A 10184-nucleotide genomic window follows, 5' to 3' on the forward strand; every position below is an offset into this window, starting at 1 on the left:
AATCAAGCTCCGACACAGTGCTTCTGAAACAGTGTGTTGTTTTTTTTAATACATGCGCCGAAGCTTCAGCTTCAAACTGCCCATCACTACCGTTTTGTTTCTTTTTTTCTTTAATTTAAGTAATTTATTATTTCGCGTTTTGTTGGTTTGCAACAGCTTTCCTGTATCGGGTTTGACTGGCTTGCTTTTTTAGCGCTTTCTTTCTTTCCGTCGTTAACTTTCATGCCGCTCTCCCCTCACGCGGCGCTGTTTTGACAGTCGGATTGCTGTGGTCCAACTCTCAAGCTAGCAGCGGTAAGTCATTTTGAAGGCTAGCAAACTTAAATCCCGTGTTTGAGACCCGACAGCCCAGGGACTAGTTTATAACATGATTCACACCGCCATAACCATAGGACCTTTGCTGACTAGCAAGTAGTAATACAAAGTTGAGGTTTTATTCACGCTAGACCGGTAGCGTGCATTGGAAAGAAAAGGCTAGCTAGCAGGGCTAACATTAGCTAGTTGGCTAATTATACTATTTGTAGGAAGAAGGCTAACATATCGTGAGCTAGCTATTGTTAGCGTGTAGGTAAGCTATTATTTTCAGTCAACTGTTCAGCCACGACTGACCATACTGCCATCTGTTCTCTACAGTGAAAACTTGAACGATTCTCAACACCGACTCAAAACACACGACCACCGAAACGGTAAGCTGAACCGCGAGGACGACTTGAGATCATTTTTTAATCAATGATCCTCTATGATTAGTCTGATATGTAACATGAAGCACCATCTTTAAAGTCCGCCTTCTCAATGGCAACGACAGAAACGAGATAGCCATGTTGGTATCCTTGGTGGTCAAGTTATGGGGAAAACAAGTTGCATTTTTATAATGGGTCACAATATAGTTTTTGGAAACGTTTACAGTCAGATTTGTGTTCACAGAATTTTGGATACTATGAAATAAGATGCAGATATTACACCAAATAAATAAGAAGTAATGTTTTGTTGATTGTCCAAATGAGTGAGCAAATTTAGCAATTAATATAGTGCTATTAATACTATAAAACAGGCCAATCAACATAAAAACCTATCCATATAATATTTAGTTTTTTATATTGTGCAATTTAACGCTTTTATTTTATTTTATTTTTTATTTTTTTTACACATTAACCCAGTGGTTCCCAAACTTTTTATCTTCTGACCCACAAAATATTCATGGCAAAAACTTGTGACCCCAAATATTACTGGTCTGAGTACACAAATTTTGTTAATAGCCCTAAAAACAAAGGTTACACAAGTATAAATATTTATTTATACTTATTTTGTGTTTTTGTAATAATTAAAGGGAAAATATTACATCACCAATTATTTTATTACCCTTTTAAATTGATTTCTGAAGTGCAGTGGTTCCCAAACTTTTCAGCTTTTGACCCACAAAATAACAGTAGCAGAGACCTGTGCCCACAACTATTTTTGGGTGATAAACATTTGTATCAAGTCAACAAAACATGGCCATAGTAACAATATTTATTATTCTACATTTATACATTTTAGGCAACTAAGGCAAAAGTGTAATTAATTTAGAAAATATTTTCAGGACCCCACCTTGATGTTTCAGGACCCCACTTTGGGTCCCGACACCAACTTTGGGAACCGCTGCATTAACCTTATTAAACAAAAATAGCCAGCCTAGACTGAGGCAGGTGATCTATTTTTTTGAGTACAATTGCACTTTCATAGTAAATAATGCTGAAAATAAATAACTAAATAAATCCTTGGACCGTTAAGACTTGTGGGCAAACTGGTCTCTTGAAAATTATTCAGTACAAATTAGATTTCATTGTTCTAATTGGAGAAGTAGCATTATGAATGGCTGTTGTATTGGGGAAGAAATGTTTGAAGAACACATTAGTTAGGTGGAGGTTCAGCAGAACTTATGTTTTATTAGTCTTGTCTAACCAGAAAAGTACTCATCTACTGTAGGAGTGACGTGCCAGTGGTGGGGCGGGAATACTGGCACACCCTTTCTTTTCATCAATACACTATTTACATTGCTAGCTTTTGTTCAGGTGCATTTTTCTTTAAATTCTTGTTTTAAACTTTCATTCAAATAAATAAATAAATCCCAGTTGAACCCATGCGGTTCACTTAGAATTCTATTGTAATGGGCAGGGCAATAAACCTTAAGTTGAATTTTGCCACAGATGGTGAAGAGCTTTCCTAAACTAATTTATTTGTAAACATAATTTTAGACATGTCACTCAGGGAGTATAAGCTGATCATTCATACAGTATTGTTCTAGCAGCTTGCCAGTTAGAGAGACGTTAAGACTACTTTTTGAAGTTGAAATGTTGCTGCATTTGGTGCAGCAGCTCATTGTTAAAGGCATGAAGCCATTATAATTGTTTTTTTATGTTGTCAAAATCAGTTGGTGAAAATATGGCTTGTCACACAAATATTTGCCTGCCTTGTTTTATGAGTAAGGGTCTGATGCTCTTATCACAACCCGCCTTACTGTCTGAATCCTGTGCACAAGTGAAGTTCTGTTGACTAATTTTTAAACTTTAGATTTTTGTAAATACTTCAACTTGTCTGTTGGAAAAAAGTTGTTTTTGACTCGTCTAATATTTACCTTGATGCATGTCACACATTTTGAGATGTGACCGTTTTGTGAATCCTTGCAGTGTATGATGCAATCCTTTCACAAAATAATGCATCATGAACACCTACTGTTGTGCTCATGACACTCTGAATTTTGCTCTGTTGCAGGTCAGACTAAGTATCATCGATTAGGAGACCTTCTAGATAGACTTCTGGATTATTTTTGTTAAAATATATTTAGTAAACAAGACTCACAGGTTTGTTACAGCACGAGTGGCTGAGACTTTGAGATCACAGCACAGATTATCAAAGCTGTGAATCAAACATCTCAGCTGTAAAAATGGTTAAGATGAACACATTTTGTGTTGCTATGTGAATTTATGTAGCATCTAGTCAGCTTAATAAATAGGGAAAGCTGTGTGATAATAAAAAATATGGACAGCATGAATGTCAAGTTGAACCATTAGTGTGAACACATGAACTTGCGGTTAATTTATTTTACCTTCGATATTGTTATTCAGAATGCTGCATCTGACCATCTCAACATTTTCAGAAAAATATTAAGCCAGCTTTTTATTGTAGCTTATCTATTTTGACATTTTTGTCCCAATTTTCTGGACGTTGATCGATAATGCTTAAAATGGCACATAAAAATTCAGGTTCCAACTTCTTACATTGCAAGGAGAGCACAGAGAGCATCGATGTTTAAAATGGCTTTTGGCAACTGCTGGTGATGTCAAGACACGTGTTCAGTGGAAAAAAACAATAGATGGCAGAATCTGTGGAGATGAACGTTTGCTCAGGATTGTAGTCTTCTAAAAACATTTTAAAATATCAGAACAAAATCAAAGCTCTACACTAGAGACGTTTAAGGTGATGTAATAACTTGGCTCTCTGATGTTTCTCTGGCTCTTGTGAAAAACTAACAAATCAGTTAAAAGCAGGTTGTAAGGTTGATACTGCTCCTGCACCAGCCCAGAACCAGTGTTTCTTGTTCTTGTAGAAAATGTGCCACTATTACAACATCATGTTACATCTTCTAAATTTGGACATTTTGCATCAACATATTTTTTTTTCTAAGGTGGTGATGTTACGGAAAGATCATTGAGAAAAGGATAATCTATAGTAATATCTGGTAGATGTGAGTCACTGAATCTACAGTCTGCTGTTGCTAAGGCCACCAGTGAGAGATGGAATATCCTGCTTCTCTTTCAACATATTTCCTCTCTATACCCTGCAGATTGTGGACAAAGTTTAAAACATGTTCACAGATTTAGGTGTGAAAATGTGAAATGTTATATTGATAGGAGCTTTTATTGCAGAGTTTACACCTGATTTAGAGCTGAGCAAAAAATCTGTTTGTAAAAAGTGCTTCCTTTGGTTTGCAAGATGCATTACTGTATTTTTTTAAACTCAGTTTTACAGTATGTAGTTTTTTATCAGGAATCTATATGGCAGGAGTGTCGCTTTGTGAGAGTATTTTCAGGCCTCGTTTAATATATTTATACATTAACAATATGGAACCCTTATTTAGTAAGATGTAATCAGTCTTTGTCACCCAGGTATCCGTCTCTGCCTTCGTTTCTGAATCTGTGTTTGCAGCAGCATAAGAAGAAGAGTGGCTTTTTCTAGAGAGATTTGAAGAGCTATTTATAGATCCCAGCCAAAGCACCAAGCGTGGTGCTGTTGCTGCTTCTTTCCTCTTCTCTTTACTGCTCCTGATTCTGTTCATCTCCCCTCTCCGTCTTTATTTGTTCATCTTTCTTTCATGTTATGTTTCCTGAGCTCATTTACTCCTAATATATTTACGTTTTCATGCTATTTTTTTCCCCTCGTTTCATGTTTCTCATACCCATACTTAGTTTCTTTCTTTTATATAAATTTTTGATCAAAGCAGAGAGAAGTGACTGGTTGCCTTAAGTTTGGCCTCAGATGTATTATCTCACTTGAGTATCAGTGATATGATTGGATGGTTGTCTCATAAGGAAAATGGGACACATCAATCTGTTGAAATTTGGTGTGTAATTTCTATAATGTTTAATAACATTTAAAAACCTTATTACCTTTTTATTTGGATTTGAATTGCAGCAGATTTTACTCAAGAACAAAGTGCTAGGAGCTGATTTTGTTATGTTTTTAGTAAAAACAAAATTTTATGTGAATAAATATATATTTAATAACTATGTAATAACTGTTCAGTGTCTATTCACTCTCTCAGCTGTATACTGCATGTTGAAAGATATATTACTATGTGATTCTACAGATTATCTCTGGTATCTGTTGCCACAGAGCCACATGAGCCTTTGCCTCTGTCTCCTACTTTCTAAGCTTCATTGTAACATTGTGAATTAAGCTACCTAACTATTCAAGAGCAGAAACAGCTGACATTTTGAGGCATTAATTGGCATTAGTTCATTGCCGTCTTTTTTATCCCTGGCATGTGGCCAACCCAAGATAAATCTTTTTCCAGGGCCATGTTAAGATAGCAAAGTCTTTTATTGGTTTGATGTCTAAACTTCGTGAAGGTTAACATTTTCTACACTACACCAATCATTTTGTCACCCTGCTTATAGTTTTATATCACAACAACTAGCTTGGCTCCTGTGCTGAGCCCAAGTGAAATTCTGTAAAACAAACATTTGATGAAATTTCACATTATGCAATTATTACTATCACTTTTTAAGGAGAACACTGTCTTATTTATTTTAAAAAGCCAAACTGAAGGTTTTTTTAAATATTATCTAATCATCAAACTGATTTTGATGAAACTTAAGAAATAATAATATTTTTAGCAAAATGCTTTTCATGTTATCACAGCAGCTGCTGTATTACATCAGTAGTATGGCAGCCATACTACGGCTTCTGATGTAAAACAGTAGGTCAGCAGCAAAGATCAGAGTGTGGTTGCTTCTTCAAATCAATGAAAAATGTCTTTGTACTTCAATCCCATATTTGCAATTGTATCTGCACGCTACTGACAAACATTTCCTGCACAACCACTCTAAGTAACAAAACAATAAGAAACAAAAACACTTTAAAATATTATTTTGACTTGTGAAACGTCATAAAAGTACCGTTCACTTTAACACAAAGTGGCAACTTGTCACCCTAAATAAATTATTTAAAAAAATATTAATTAGTTTTACCAGTTTTTAATAGTGAATGAACATCTTGGCCACAGCTTTTTTAACATAACTGTAAGCTGGAACAAAGCTAAACTTTGTGACAGATTTTTTTTTTCAGTTCCAGTTTTATCCATTAAAACTAGGTAATATTCTGTCAACCACAGACCTTAGCCTTTCATGAGACTAACATTCTTTCTGCATTCTGTAAAGTTCCATGCTAACATTTCTTTTATTGCTTAACTTTTGCCTGCTGCCTTTTTTTTTTTTTACAATTTTTTCAGCTGACGTTTGCAGTCAAGTTGCTGCAGGGAGAGATGCAAATGTGTTTTCTTGTGGGATTAAGGTTTTTTCAGTTAATGAGATGGTTTCAATATTTTCCTCCATTATCTTCCCTTCAGATACCCATCCTCCTGTATACATTTTGACAGTTGCAGCAGAGCTTCAATTTCACTATCAGCTGTCAGATCTTTAGGGTTAAGTTTATGCCAACAAAGTCTATAGAAAATGTATCTAATGTGTGTCATCAAGTGGTGCAGCATAGCATTAGGAAAAAAGGAACAAACTGATCTGTAACTATGACGAAATAAATATTTGTAATGTATTTATTGTGACGCGTTAGCAGCCCTTTAAACAGCTGGGCTTCTTGCATGCCCTGGTTTGGCTGTCATTGCAATAATATTGTTACACAGAGGCAGAGAGCAAACAAGATGTGTAGGAGAGAGAGTCAGAATCCACATGGAAGGGAGGGTTTGAAGAGAAGGGAGCACTGCAAACTGTGATAGCATGAGGGGTAGGAGAAGAAGGAGCCAGCTTGCGAGCAACATTTTCTGTTTTCACTGTCGTGCTTGTGCTTTCATTCAGAAAAAGAAAGGGGGCAGTCAAAATAGACTTTTCTGACTATTTTCATGACTTCTATTAAGAAAAAAGAGCTGATAGAACCTATAAGTGGAAGGCTACGCAAAAGCCTGAAGATGAAGGAAAGTACAATGAGCTGAAGAGAGTAGCAGACATGAACTCCCATGAATTTCTTTTTACCTGCTGCAGCAAATGGAATTTCTGCATTTGTGCTTCAAGGACAGGTAATTCTTCCAAAACTATGATCTTGATCCAAAGCTGCTTTTGCTGCCTTTTCTGCAATGTTAATATGCTTTTTGCCACAAGACTCTTGTTCTGACTCGATAACCAGAAATCTGTACTCTACATACCGTCAGGGGTGTGCTTTATCTGTCAAGTAGTTTAATAATTTAATTAGACATAGCAGCTTCTCCTGTAAATTTGGTTTTACATGCTGTTATACCACTGTTGTCATTACTTGTCAACTCTTTGCAAAGTTCTAAATAATGTAGTCATGTCTTTATAGCAAGGCAGAGATCATAATTAGATGGCTGGTTTTGTTTACATGCTCTTGATTTGCAACTGATTCATTCATTATCTTAGATATAGGCTATTGCTTCATTTGTGAATTTATTGTTTTAACTTGCTCACTGGGTTGTGTTCACATACTGTTAGTATTTACAGGCACACCTACTACCTTTTAGTGAGGCAAATGATGAGGTAATGAGGAATTCCCTTCCTCTGTCCCTTAGTGGGAGTGTGGAGGTGGCCTAGTGGGGTGGAGAGTCACCAAGAAGTAGGCGTTACTTTGCAACACTGTCAGTCTGAGAAGGGAGGAAAGGATGGAGGTGTAGATGAAAGAGGATTACATAAGTCATGTGGAAAGTTCTCTATCAATGCCCTTCATAGTTTTCATTGAGCTACTTAAGATTAAGGTGAATTAAAAGTTGAAATGTTTTTTTTTCTTCTCTTTATTAAAAATGTGAAACTCTTGAAGAGTGAATTGAGTTAAAATGTCTACCTGCATATGTCAGTGTGCTTGCCCTTTACTAAAAGAACACAGTGTGCAGGAACAGAGAATAGAGAGAAGGTGAGAGAGGCAACACAAGCGTGAGAAAAAGCACAACAACACAGGCTTCTTGAATAAAAAAATCTGTCGCTATAAATAGCAGCCCATCCTCATGGAATGAGCACTGTTTCAGGTTTAGTGGAGCTGGCGTTTTGCACTTCACTGTTCTAATATTTCTAGCTTAACAAAATCAGGCTCACAATCCTTTTCATCAGTTTCTTCCTTTTATTCTTTATTTTTTGTTGACTTGGCCCAAATCTGTCTAGTGCTGGATCTGGCCTATTTATGTAATGACTACCTTTTATAAGCATGCATGCACCTCTCTTACCGTAACAATAAATCCACTTGTATCCTCATCCTGAGTGTGTTCTATTTGTTTTCTTTATTGTTTTTAAAACAATAAAAAAGGACCCAGGATTTTGTTGTACTGCAGTTAGAAATAGAAAATGACATATAATCACCACAGCAACCCCAAATTTGATAAAAGCTAACTATTTGGTGTAAGTTGCTAAAGCTAATACCATTTCCTTCTGTGCCGCTGTTGATCCACAAGCTAATAAGGAGGAAAGTGTGACTGTACAGGGATAACTGAAGTATTTGTAGTTAGGTGTTAAACTTTGTGAATTTTCTAATTGTTTAGAAATTGTGTTGGTGTAATCAGGAATCTTGCTCCACATATTGTTTATTTACAGCATTCTTTGTGCATATAAATTATCATTGTGTGAGAGAAAATGATCCAATAAAATGAGACCAGAAGAAACAAGACCAAGGAAGTTTAAAAAAATTAAGGCTAATTGAGGTAGTGACTGCCTTAATAACCTGAAGTCACAAGGTCTTAAGAGGGCCTTAAAATATAATTTTTAGAAATGTAGTGTAAATATTGGCAGAAAGTGGTTAAAGTAAAAAAAAATTAAAAGCATGTAAAAATGATTTGACATAAAACAAATGTTTAATAAAGAATATTGTAAGCAGAAGCAACAAATGCTAAAAATTGCATTGAACACATGTCACTTATACGTAGAGGTTCTTTGTCAATTACAATTAGAATTGTATTTGTCTTGTCTTCAAAGTAGACCAAATACTTGGACGTTTGTGATACACAGAGGGATAAATAAAGCTTTAATTTAGAAGCCTGACAATTTATTTGAAAATGCTAAGAGTTAGGCAATTATTAAGGAGTGTAGTTTTTATTTAAAGTTGAAGAGCTTTAAATAAATTATACTTGCAGTTTTTAGGTAAGCGGTGTTACAGGGAGTGCTTGGCTTTTGATTAACAGATGGCATAGCACATTGTTGTGTCACTGCTGTCAGGTCAGCTACTTTATCCAGAGACTAGCTTCTAATCCTAGGGCTTTGGTGTTGCCAGAGCTGTAGACACAGACTCTCATACATAAAATAGACGAGTAATGCATGAATTTAACAGAGACAACATTTAAAATAGAGGAAAACCCCTCAAAGTAACACTAAGGGTGGTGATAGTAAACAGTTTGCACATCAATTTGTATCTAATTTTTGTGCATTCATGCTATTCTTAGTTTACCCCTATGGTTAGTGTTTTCTGGAGCAATACATTTGTGTGATATATTTTTTTTATTTGAGTTTACAGTACAAACAACATGTTTATGATTTAAGAAGCATTTTAGCTAGGTGCCTGTTATTGATTGAGGAATGGGAATCCTTGTCCTACATATAGTTGACATATATTTAGTTGGACAAATGTTTCACTGACTGCAAATATTGCTTTTCTGATAACTGTTTTCGAGTGCACGAGCTACAGTCAAATAGATAAAACTTTGTGTAGGTTTAACATTGACAGCCTGGCAGGTTTATTGGCTGAATCCCTCATTTCTCTGAGGTTGGCTGGCAGGCAACACTGAAGCCTTGATTGCTGTTGTGGCATGGCTGCCTAGAAATCCAGATTGTCTGTGTGTTTTTGGCACATTGATGTGTTTTTGTAAATTACAAAGAAAAATGGTTACCTTCTGGATATGTTCATGTTTTGGCTACAGCATGAATTAACTTGGAGACAAAACTTGGTATAATACTCGGGAAGCAAGTTATCGATAAATTACGGTAATCTAAAATCGATTGATCTTATCCATCAACTAACAATTAATTGATATAAAATCTTAAGTTTCCTCCTGTATGAAGAGTATCCTTCCATAAAATGATGGTCTAATTTTTTTTATAATACACTAATTAAAAATAGAAGCACATCATTATATTTTAAGTTTGTTTTGCCAGCCTTATTAAATACTGACCGAATAAACAGAAAATTGTGGATTTTGCACACATTACTGAATTTGGACTGATTTATAAACTATAACAAAACAGGAATCTGTCAGGTTAAAATGGTACAAAAAAGAAGAAACTAAAATATGCCATCTATCCATCCATTATCTATACCCGCTTCGTCCTTTCAGGGTCACCGGGGTCACTGGTGCCCATATCCAGCAGTCACTGTGCGAGGGGCAGGGTACACCTTGGACAGGTTGCAAGTCTGTCACAGAGCCAGAATTAAATATGTGAAACACGTAATCCACTATAAACAGAGAGATGTAAATCTTTTAATGT

At 35.6% G+C, this 10184-nt stretch overlaps 1 protein-coding gene across 1 annotated transcript in view; it reads left to right on the top strand.

The window, feature by feature from the left end:
• Positions 1-91: 91 nt before the first annotated feature.
• r3hdm2 (R3H domain containing 2) overlaps positions 92-10184 on the top strand; it is a 54942-nt gene continuing 44849 nt past the window's right edge. The window contains 2 exon segments of the mRNA XM_014004161.1: positions 92-294; positions 634-686. The gene's annotated coding sequence lies outside the window, so the exon portion shown is untranslated.

This window comes from Austrofundulus limnaeus, unplaced genomic scaffold, assembly GCF_001266775.1.
Source record: "Austrofundulus limnaeus strain Quisiro unplaced genomic scaffold, Austrofundulus_limnaeus-1.0 Scaffold22, whole genome shotgun sequence".
NCBI classification, from domain to species: domain Eukaryota; kingdom Metazoa; phylum Chordata; class Actinopteri; order Cyprinodontiformes; family Rivulidae; genus Austrofundulus; species Austrofundulus limnaeus.